Here is a 12500-nt window from a genome sequence, read left to right as displayed (position 1 = left end):
CCTGTCTCGTAGTACACGGTTAAAACTTGTATAAATTGTTTGAAGATATCTTGGACCACGGGAAATTATAAATACTTAATAATTAACTTTCCATTAGGATCTTTCTCGGAACAATCAATTTGATGTAGTTAAAATCCTTTCCATGCCAGATTCAGTTGTAGGATGCATAAATGACAAGATTAAGCGGCAGCGATGAGTTCGAGTTTATACGAGTGTTCGATCATTCACTTTTGAATCACGCAGCATACGAATGAATGATTTTTGTGAAAATCTTGTTTTTCTTCATATAGAAGAGTACTCCATGCATCTAAGGAACAATAGATAACAAAGGAAACAGCAAAATACCAAGACTTGACCACTGAGATTTGTGAACTAGGGAAATATTTGGGGAAGAAGTACAAAGGTATGGTTAAGAGAAGAAGGGTCTGAAGAAAGACGGGGAATTTCTTTCGAATGAACAACGAAGAAACCAGTCTTATCGAAAGATGGCATTTTTCGCTGAAGCCATGACTACTGATGAACATGTTTACTCACAGATAAGGAGAGGTACTGTGTGATAACGAAGGATTCTTAACACTTCAACAAGATAAAACTGTGACCACAGAAAACATAATAGAGGTATTTAAGTTGAAAAGGATATAGCATGAAGAAGGAAATTTTTTAGCGTAAAATGTGAAGGTAAAATAACAATGGGGACACCACCCTCATTCATACGTGAGTGTATATATATATATATATATATATATATATATATATATATATATATATATATATATATATGTGTGTGTGTGTGTGTGTGTGTATGTGCGTGTGTGTTTGTGTGTGTGTGTGGATGAAAATCAATACAAAATTATGCTCAAATAGGAATAAATTTTCCCTCATATTGGGACAGAGCCCTACTTTCTTCTAATGAAAGGCTATAAAAGAAGTGGGAACTTACTCTTAAGTGCTAACTGCATTTCAGGATTTACCTGCTGAGACCGCTGTCTTTCAAACTCGCTGGTATGAAAGACAGTGGTCTCACCAGGTAAATGCTTCTAGGAAAACGTGAACGTATAAAAAAAGAATGCATCAACCACGTCAGTAAGCGACTTACTCCCAAGCTACTGAAAGCAAAGGCACTTACCATCTGTTTACCTACGCACAAATAAATGCAAGATTATGAGAAGTGAGCTGGCTGAGTGAGACATATTCACTAAAATGATAATTAAAAAATCAGTCATATTTAGGGAAAACCATAAAAAACAATATTGACACAGACGAGAAATCAATTATTATTAATTTTTTCCATCACACCTCTTCAGGTGAATTTTCTGAATGTTAAAAACTATGCCCTAAAGGAATCTCACCATGGTGTTTCTACGAAAAAGCAATGGCAAAAGTTGAAAGACCACCACATCATACAAAACAAAAGCTTCTGATGACAAACATTCCACCACACACTCTAATCAAGTCTTGTGTTCCCTGATCTACTGGATACAAACCTACTTCAGTGATACTTGAAAGAACACACGCAAACTCCAAATGAATCCATACATGGCAAATTTTAGCTGAAATTCCCGAAATCCAAATATCTGGGCTTCACAGTTCTGTTTTGTGCTCGAGTCATGACATTTTGGTATAATTTTGGCTGCGAGAAAGACGACCTCCTAAATGAAATGTTTAGCACCAGTGTCTGCATCAATAAAGCTTTCAGTTCTCAAGTAAAAAGGAAGAGTTAGACAATAATTTTCAGAGAATAATAAATTGTGGCTAAAGAAATAAAAAATGGGCAATGAATATCGGTGTGATCATTTGGTGCCATGAAAATTATAAAAAAAAAAAAATAATAATAATTAAATAAAGAAAACAAAAATAGAAGTCAGGACAAATCTCCGGTGAGTGTTAAAACTTTTTTTGGGGGGAGGGTGGCATTTTTGTCCTTTGATAGTTTTTTTTTTTTATTACTGCCAAAAAATTTCACCTAAGATTTGTTTTTCTGTTTCAGCTTTTTTCACTTAAAATTCATTTAGATTTTAGTTTTTTGGCCAATTTTAAGATAAGCATACCTTTGGAAAGAGGAAAGAAAGCCAAACTTTTCCTTACAAATAGAATGTTTATAAATGGACGGGAAATTATGGAAATTCAGATCTTAACAATAAGAATGACAAAATAAAATATTTATATAAGTTATTTTTTGTTTCTTTTTCTATAAACTGCTGCCATGACATTTTGATATATATCCTTCATAATATATCTTATTGCAATAGATCTAGAAATAAAGCCTGAGGTTAAATGTCTGTTTTTTTTCTTCAATAAAATTAGAATAAACTGTGTAATCACCTTGCAATTTTCACATGAACAACCCCCTTATAGTTAGGTAGAACATATAGTTTTCATCAAAATCGGGGCTAAACTTCTTATATATATATATATATATATATATATATATATATATATATATATATATATATATATATATATATATATATATATATATATATATATAGCTTTCGGTCTTTTTAAAGACCAAGTGCCATAGATTATAAATTAAGGGTTTTAGTTAGTGATAGTGAAATTCGTTTAAGTAAGATAATTCCCGATATTTTTCCAGAAATGCTCATGAAGAGCATTACAGTCGACTCCATTTTTACCACGAGGTATTTATCTTTAAAAGTATTTTTGCATATATACATGTATGCAATCATAAATTCAAATGTATAAGTAAAGTTTAGAAATATTTGATTTATATGAATGAGATGAATTAAGAAATTACAAGCCGCTCGAATACACGGAATATGGAATAGGCAAATATTAGAAAAAAAAAATGTGAAGATTAAGTTATAGTAGAATCGTAGAACAAAAGCAATGCTATTGCGATGACCAAGTGAAATCAGGTGTTTATGATAGGAGCTCACTTTCATTTGGCATTTGTACACTATTTGAATAAGGTTATAAAGTAAAAAAAATAAGAAAATCAGTATAATTTATATAAAATCACCAGAGCTTAACTTCAGTCGTCTTTTTCATTATTTTTTATGGAAGACAATGAGTATTCAGTTTCATCCTTCTGCAAATGTCAGCTTCATTAATACAAAAAAGATGAATGCAGTACATTTCTAAAATATTGACACCAAATAACAGGTTCGTATAAAAAAATTTGGATGAATTTTTATGAAATTCTTTACATTGTGCAATTTTCATAAACACTGCTTCATGATATATACATAAGATATCTGGGCATGTATAATATGTAATGGTAGAGAAAAAATCTTCAGACAGTTTGACAATTTGTTTTTATATAAATCAAGTAATTCCTAATTTGTTTTAACATATTCAGAGGAGAGAGAGAGAGAGAGAGAGAGAGAGAGAGAGAGAGAGAGAGAGAGAGAGAGAGAGAGAGAGAGATCAGTTTAGTGTCTTCATTGTAGTATTGAAAGTATGGTATAAGTAATTAATCTATAGATTAAACAAAAATTTCCCTTCGTCACCAGACATTTATTCTGTTCCTCAATTGTCTTTACCAATAAAGATCCAATAACTTTTATTCAGGCGCCGAGTTGCCCATACGATCTCTTTATCATGCCTCATCTCCCGTTGCATTCAGAATCGTCCCCTGGCCTCTTGCCGGCTACTGGAGGAGGAAAATGGTTGTCTTTATCTCCCAACAGATGATGTGGCAAGTACGCGTTGATCTTAGCATCCAGCTGCCAGCATCCGATCTCTCTCTCTCTCTCTCTCTCTCTCTCGCTCTCGCTCTCTCCCTCTCTTTCTCTCTCCCGATTGATCTTTGTTTTGGCTCACATCAGAGGATCCATTCCTGGCAGAAGCTTTACCTCTTCCTACGCTACCGCCAATTTTGTCGTAAGAAACAATATTAGATATTTGATTTTTATTCAAGATACTTGACTGAGATACTTTCGTATCTATCTTTTTCTCTAAACACATTATACATATACATACATACATACATACATACATACATACATACATACATACATACATATATATAAATAAACATATATATATATATATATATATATATATATATATATATATATATATATACATATATATATATATATATATATATATATATATATATATATATATATATATATATATATATGTATATATGTATATATAGGTAGATAGATTTGATGATATACGTTTATATACATGTCTACATAGATATATGAAAAAAGACTCGAATCTTTCCAATACGCTTTGTGTTTATAGATAAAATGGTGCTAATTGTGCAAAAGAGTTTCTCGTCCTACGTTCCTGAAAAGTGAAAATAACAAATCAGGAAGTACTCGTAGATGTAAATAGAAAAAAAAACTAATTCGCAAATCGGCAGAAGACTTTTTCTAGACTTTGCAAATATGAGACTGGTTTATACTTATTGCTTAAGGTAGGCTGTCACTTATCATAATGGAAGTGGCAATTCGATATGGAAACATCTGAATTACACTGTATTGCTATCTGTACTGATTAATGTGTTACACTGTATTGTCATCTGTACTGATTAATGTGTTACACACTATTGCCATCTTTACTGATTAATGTGTTCTTCTAAGGCTACATTATTCCTTGGGGAAATTCCGGTGACTGTTAATCCTGCTGTTAAAAAACCTTATTTTCTTGTCTAATTTGTTAGATGATCTTGAAACTGGCAATGCTAGTGGGTCTTGTTAATCCCACCGATTGGTGATAACCGTTATCTGATCCATGTGAAACTTGAATGATTTTAGAATTACATAAAAATATTTTAGGCCATAGTCATAAGCACGTGTTTTATAACGCAACGTCCCTGATAAAAAAGCGACCCTGAGAAATTTCTACTTTTTGATGATCGCTTTGATTTGTATGCTAATGAGATTTCAGGTGGTGTGCATAGTCAAGGTGCAGATGAGACACAGACCGCACAGACAAGTCTTGGAAACAGGCTGCGGGAAGAGACGTCGCCAGGTAGTAACCAATTCGTGAATATTTACCTTAATTTTTTTGTCAATACTGTCATTTTCTTGACGTCATTTCGTGGATACTGCAGTGTTCGTGTTAGTGTAGTTTTGCGTCCTGTTTTTTCCATCATCATCTCCTTCTACGCATATTAACGCAAAATGCCTCTGTTAGATTTCGTCATATCGTCTCTATCTAGAGATTTTAATTCAATATTTCTCCAATCCTCATCTACTTCACACTTCGTAGTCCTTACCCATGTAGACCTGGGTCTTCCAACTCTTCTAGTGCCTTGTGGGGTCCAGTTAAGTGTTTGGTGAACTAATCTCTCTTGAAGAGTGTGAAGAGTATGTATTTTTAGAGCAGAGTAATTCACGTGAGTTTGAAAAAATTAGTTGTGATGCATTTATAGCACAGAAAAGACAGCCTTGAAATTCAAAGGAAAATATAGAAGGCAAAATTAGTTTTATCAGTCAAAGCTACCTATTAAAACAAAATTTGTTGAATGGTATTCTCTCTCTCTCTCTCTCTCTCTCTCTCTCTCTCTCTCTCTCTCTCTCTCTCTCTCTCTCTCTCTCTCTCTCAGACACACATACACACAAAATGCTGTTTAAGATTAAGCTGGCCTTATGACAGCAGGGGTAAAATTCCCACATATGAAAACATGCATTCTGAAAAAGAATGATGATTTTTAATTTTCATAGAGGACAAATAAGTTCTAATTCCTGTATAGCGAATACTGTGGTTTGTGTAAGGTAGATTACTACGGTCTTTTTTTATTGACGTTCCATTGAATAAATTAGCTAGAAACTCAAACTCTGCGAAAGATATTAGGTTGAACTTAGCACTTTATTTAATCTTATGTCCAGTGACTTTATTTTCAAGTTGATAAATACACCAGTGGTAAAGCTTAGTAAATTATACCAACAATATATTAAGGGACGTATTTAAAAGCTTCAGAGCAATGGTAGATGAAAATAATTCTTTATTGGTAAATCAGTCACACCTTTCTAAAAGATTTACAAGAGTGCTGTTATTATACATTTTGTGGTATTTTGCTTCGTAACCTTGACTTCAAGATGGCCTTCGTCGCTAACAACGTTATGAAAGTGCGCGCGCTTTGATGAGTCCTTGAAATCCCATTCTGCTGAAAATTTTCCAAGATTTTTTAGGTTTCAATTACCCTTGTCACAGCTTACCATGAGGTCTTTTAGCAGGAACTTGTCATATATATATATATATATATATATATATATATATATATATATGTATATATATATATATATATATATATATATATATATATATATATATATATATATATATATATATATATATATATTTAAGGAAGTAAAGAGAATTTTCCGAAAATTTTCGAAAAATTACAGATCTACAAAATAAGTAGACAATTGGAATCATGTATAATTTCAGTGTATGCTTAAATGGTAATGTGTTTAATCTTTCTTGAATGCAATTACTTTGCTGATAACATTAAGGTTGATATTTATTTTGATGGGTCCTTTTATCGTAGACCATAAAAGTTAACACGTCCTCTATTTTTGTTCTTCGAGTCATTTTCCTGCTATTAAGGACTGGTTTTCCATTGCGTTACTCACGGGCTGGATTAGCTCCTACAAGATCCCTCGAGTGACCTCACCGACCGAGTATGCGAATGACCTCAACTCTGACCTTCACAAGTTGCGTGCCTATCCTTAGACCAGAAGGACGTATTAATATAGATAAATTTATGCAATACGTCTATCGATAAAGAGTATTCCTAGGATATTGAGAGAAATGAAGGTTAGAGAACTACTAATTAGTCTCCTTGTATGATGAACAAGTTTTTTTTTCATATAATACTCACTTCACACATTTCCTTCCACGTATAACGACAAAAGTGAAATAGCACAGAAGTGTTGCGCAATCGGGACAATTTTCATAAATGGCGAAATAGAATGTTTCAATACAATCAATCTTTACTTCATTGAGAATTGTATATGATAATGTCTCCTATTGTCTCAACCGTGAATTACTTTTGTCAGCAAAGGCGTTTTCATTAAAGTAGGATCGCCCTTTTATAAATAGAAATTGAACCTATTGAATAATAATAATAATAATAATAATAATAATAATAATAATAATAATAATAATAATAATAATAATAATAATAATAATAATAATAATAATAATAAACTTTTTAAAGAAACTACCTACTTTTCCTGTGAAGGAAAAGAAACATTCGGTTCCAGAAGTCCATCGTATGGTGGACTAATTTAAGACCTCTTAAGCTGTTCATTCTACAGTAATAAAACAATAACGTAATTTTACTCTCCCTTGAAAGAGGAAATGAACAGACCCTTTAAATTGTTGCTGACCGTGAGCATAGATGGAATCGAAGGTCACTTTTTGCATTTTCATCAAGTTCATTTACAACCTCGGATGACCGTCCCTGTGAGGGATATTGCGCCACTTTGAATATTCATATTATCTTCTTTTAGTAAATTAGTTCTTGTATCTACTCTGACTTAACTTTCTAAATGGTGAAGTTCATTTGTTTAAAGAAAACAGCTTCCCCTTGCTAGGATTCTAATATGCGTATGCTTTTCAGATTTTAAAATTATCACAGTAAAAAATCCTTTATTTACAATGGTTACCAGAAATTGGAAATATCATTTGCTTTGCCGACTGATTGCTTCTGCTGATATTCTGATCTAAATTACTTGGAACACATTTGAAGGTGGAAAAATAACTTCGGTAATGTCATCAGGAATAACACTCCAGTAAATCATCATGAAAGATGAGTAGTAAATGAGTTATACATATAGAACCAAGTTTCTTTGTTGAAGTTTTCCAGACCTTGTATCCGACGATAAATATTCTACAACTGTATTTTCTCCTCAGAAAAAGTACAAGAGGCTCATCTGATATTGAAATCGAAACAAAGGATCAAGTGTCAATAGCTAGATACTAACGAAGCTCTTGCTGGCCTCAGGCAAGATTACCATAAAAAACACCACCAAATACTAATGAAAATCTTGCATATTCAACTGGTACAGTGGCCGAGATGGACACTAACACAGAGTTATCAAAGATGAATTAAGCGTAAGAAGTATGTAAATATCAAAGTAGATGATATGAGGTAACACAGTTAGGACGAAATCTTCCTCACTTGCTCTATCTCTATCTGTTTACAGGGTGATAATCTTGACCTTATTCTAACAAAAAATATTTCTTTTTAACTTACATGCTTCTGAAAATGAATATCATCTTTTGTTTCTGCCAGGCATGTAATGCATGGGCAGCAGTACAGCGACATTTGATTGCAAACAAATTAAACAGCAAGAACTGTTTAACGTAACACACGCTAATTTGTATTCTATTTTCAATGTCATTATTATATTGTCAATTTTTATATAAATGTCATTCTTATTAACAAAAAATCATTGAATAAACACATTAAAATGTCACCCTTATGTGACCCTTGGGGCCTATAAATACCCGTGTTGTTTGGTAGGTAATGCCGTCATTAATTTTATGCTTCCTCCACTCACGTCAAATTGGTGATCTACAGAATGCCTCGAACACCCAGCCCATCTCTCAGCTCACCTCTTAGTCTACTGTATCCTCAGACGATATCCACCATCAATCGCGCCTCATCAGTCCACACTGCCACAGTCAAATGCCCACCCTTCACCAGCAGAGATGGTCTGACTGTTGCCCTTAAATCATACTTTCTGGAGCAGTACTCACTGTCACCAGTCGCCTGTGTAGCCAAGATTTTTCAGCTCTCTCAACAACCGTTAAGGGATCAAAAGGCATTGATGGCCCTCAGAGAAATTATCAGTATTGCTTGCCCTCAGTCTATTGCAGATGGTTCTCCTTGTGAAGTGAACCTACTTCGTGACTTATGGGTTCAATGTCTACCGGGGTCTGTGCAAGCCACCCTTCCTGATGTAGACACCTTGCCCATAAGAGCCTGATGACTAGGGTCGACACCCATATGGACAACCAGTTTCCCACCGTCAAGAACTCCATCAACAACTCTCCTCCTGACAAAGGGGACAATTATTCAGCGCTGTAGGACATCGACACTCATCTCATGAAATGCATGGGCAGTGATAAAGCCGCCCAACACCCACCTGTGCCGCTTCACACCCAAACCCCAACTAATACCTTCAATAACTACTGGATGATGCCCCTCGTCCTCAGTTGTGCTAATACTACTCCAGATTCAGGGCTGCTACTAAGAAATGTGCTATGAGATAACAATGGTAAAAAAACATGTAAGTATGCCATTGTCTATGGCAGTGACCTCCCAATTAACTAACCTCTTCTTTACATGATTCAAGATCTAATGAATGCTTCTGGTAGATACTCTACCTGTCGTTCCCCTCTTCCACGTTCCCTATCAGAGGGGTAACCCTATCATCATAACCCTGCTGATGTCAAACTGGTGGCTGCCAATGGAACTGCTATCGCCAACCATGGTTATGAGATGCTGTCACTGACACTTGTTTATGGGCTCCCAGTATTGGTGGAATTCTATAATTGTCGACATTACATTGCCTCTCATTGGTGAAGATTTCCTCTCCCATTTGGGCTTCTTCAGCAGAAAACTGTCCAAGGCAGAATCGGGTTATTCTACCTTCGATCGCGAATTGCTGGCGGTGCACTTGGCTGTCCGTCACTTTCACCATTTCTTTGAAGGTACGCCCTTCGTCATTCGCACAGACCACATGCCTCTGGTGCACGCCTTCACTCGACAGTCTGATGCCTGGTCTGCCCGTCAACGCCGACATCTCTCTGCCGTGGCTGAATACAATTGCACCCTTCAATACGTCCCTGGGAAAATGAATCCTGTTGCCGATGCCCTGTCAAGAAACACGTTGGCTGCTGTTCAACTGGGATTGGATTACAACGCCTTGGCTGAAGCCCAACGACAGGATCCGGAGTATCAAGCATATAGGACATCCTGCACATCCCTCCGTTGGGAAGACTTCCCACTCGAAGACTCCAACACCACCATCCTCTGTGACGTCAGTACTGGTAGACCGCGACCTTGGATTCCTGCTCTCATGCGCCGGCAGGTGTTTGATTTCATTCACGGCCTTTCACATCCCTCGTGCCGTTCTACTGCACAGCTGCTGAAGACGAAGTTCATTTGGCACGGCATTTCTAAGGATGCTAAGGATTGGGTCCGCGCCTGTACTTCTTGCCAAACTTCCAAAGTACATCGGCACACAGATTCAGGAGTGGGCACCTTTCCTCAACCTCAGCGTTGTTTCGCACACATTCCCCTCGACGTTGTAGGCCCCCTACCCACATCACAAGGAAATCGTTACCTGTTTACCGTCATCGACCGCTCCACTCGTTGGCCTGAAGCCATTCCCATGGAAACTGCAACGTCCGCCTCATGTGCATCTGCCTTACTCTCAGGATGGATTGCAAGATTTGGTATCCCTGAGCATATTACTTCTGACAGAGGTACCACTTTCACCTCTCAACTGTGGACATCATTAGCGAATCTCCTGGGCATCACCCTACATCAGACAATGGCGTACTACCCCGCTGCCAATGGAATGGTTGAACGTTTTCATCGCACCCTCAAAGTAGCTTTGATGCCCCCGCTGCAAGGATTCCAACTAGTTTACTCAGCTTCCCTGGGTTCTCCTGGGACTAAGGACCACTCATAAAGATGCCCTTAACGTCTCGGCAGCTGAAATGGTGTATGGCGACCCGTTGGTCGTCCCTGCCAAATTATTTCCTTCTACAACCTCCTCTGACTATCTCCAGCGCATACATCACGTTGTGGGAAAACTTACTCCATGCCGCCAGACTTACAAGCCCCCAGCAAAGCATCACATACTGACAGACTTGCACTCTGTAATGCACGTCTTCCTGCGCAACAACACTTGCAAGCCACCGCTAATGCCCCCTTACACGGGCCCTTTCCTTGTGATCCAACGCAGTCTGAAAGCATTCCTACTAAACATTCGTGGCAAAGAAGACTGGGTCTCCATTGATCGTCTAAAACCTGCTTATCTCCTGCCAGATGACCCACCTACAGTTCGCCTCTCTAGATCAGTGCGCCCTATTTAACATGTACACTATGTGATTTTTAGGGGGGGAGCCATGTACCAACCGTGTGTCACACGATCGTACATAGTTCATTTTGTGATATATTATGCTTGTATCTTCGCTCTTCCCTTGCACTAAAAAGAACCTGAATAAACATGCCTGTTTTTCTCGCCAGTAACGGTGTCGGTTTTGAACATGAAATTTCCTGTTGCATTGAGCTTTTGTATATAAAGGAGAGTGTTCTATAATAAACTCACTCAGTTGCTTTCATCCCGTCTTTGAGTCACAACCTTCTCTCGGCCCGTCACACTCCCCTTTTCATCTCTTAAGTTTTGATCCCTCTATCCCTTATTTGTTTTGTTTTTCTATCAAACGATTTGAATACACTTCTTTCGTTAACAGATTCTAGCCTTAATTTGCTGATATTTATTTATCTATTTTTTAGTTTTTTGTTAAAATTGATCATGATATTCAAACTCATTTATAGAATATCATCAACCTTGCCTCTCTCTCTCTCTCTCTCTCTCTCTCTCTCTCTCTCTCTCTCTCTCTCTCTCTCTCTCTCTCGTTAAAGATAGTTGAATTGTGTGACATGTGACTTTGAATGTTGATTTTTCACTAAAAAGAGGACTATAACTTTCTATTCCTCTTCATTGTCGGTGTTAACGGAAGAATATTACACCGAAGAATCTTGAATTTCTAAGTGATTTGGATACGAAGTAACTCTGCAACATCTAATTATCCGGTATCTAACATTCAGTGTAAATAACATTGGTACAGCTTGAGCGAGAAGAAGAGTATGCTTGTTTCCTAAAGTTTTTGTGACAGCGGTAGAGTTCTAATCAAATTTATAATGTTATGGCAGAAAGGAAATTGACGTGCCTCTCGTCATTACTCAAATGAGAAAAGCAGACAGGCAAGACCTTGTCACTCCTGGCACCATTGAATAAGGTAACCTTGAGTACGAACGCACACAAGGCTTGAGGTTCGGTTACCAGGCCTCCTTGTACAAAAGTGACCTTGACATTATGTGTGAAAGGTCACGCTTCGAGGTTTTCCCAGTTGTTCACCGTAACAACAAAAACAAGAGGAACCGAGAATAGGAAGGGAAAAAAAGATGTAAGAAAACAAGCAAATGATAAACGTGAGATGGATGGTTGGAGAGGGTTAAGGGGGGGCGGGGTGAGGGTGGCATTCAGGATATCTGGAAGTACTTACATCTATACTGGTTTCCGCATGGGTCTGCTATATATTTAGAAAGACTCTTTAGTAAAAACCTTTCTTGTTTCTAGTATTAAGTTATCATTTATATAAGCATCTCATATTGGTAGCTGTCTGTGTATACTAATTATTTGGTTTCCTAGTGACTTTATATGTATGCATATATATATATATATATATATATATATATATATATATATATATATATATATATATAGTTCACACACACACACACACACACATATATATATATATATATA

The 12500-nt window shown here is 36.4% G+C and overlaps 1 protein-coding gene across 2 annotated transcripts in view; it reads left to right on the top strand.

Moving 5' to 3' along the window:
• Nucleotides 1-3733: 3733 nt before the first annotated feature.
• The window catches only part of LOC137657068 (prolyl 4-hydroxylase subunit alpha-2-like), a 166923-nt gene continuing 158156 nt past the window's right edge, over nucleotides 3734-12500 (top strand). Inside the window, exon 1 of one of the 2 annotated variants that reach the window (XM_068391430.1) lies at nucleotides 3734-3843. The gene's annotated coding sequence lies outside the window, so the exon portion shown is untranslated. Of the gene's footprint in view, nucleotides 3844-4892; nucleotides 4951-12500 lie in introns of those variants that run through there. The other variant, XM_068391431.1, reaches the window with a different exon arrangement.

The sequence above is a fragment of the Palaemon carinicauda genome, chromosome 18, assembly GCF_036898095.1.
Source record: "Palaemon carinicauda isolate YSFRI2023 chromosome 18, ASM3689809v2, whole genome shotgun sequence".
NCBI classification, from domain to species: Eukaryota; Metazoa; Arthropoda; class Malacostraca; order Decapoda; family Palaemonidae; genus Palaemon; species Palaemon carinicauda.
The sequence above is the reverse complement of the archived record's forward strand: the minus strand, read 5'-3'. Positions and strand labels throughout refer to the sequence as shown.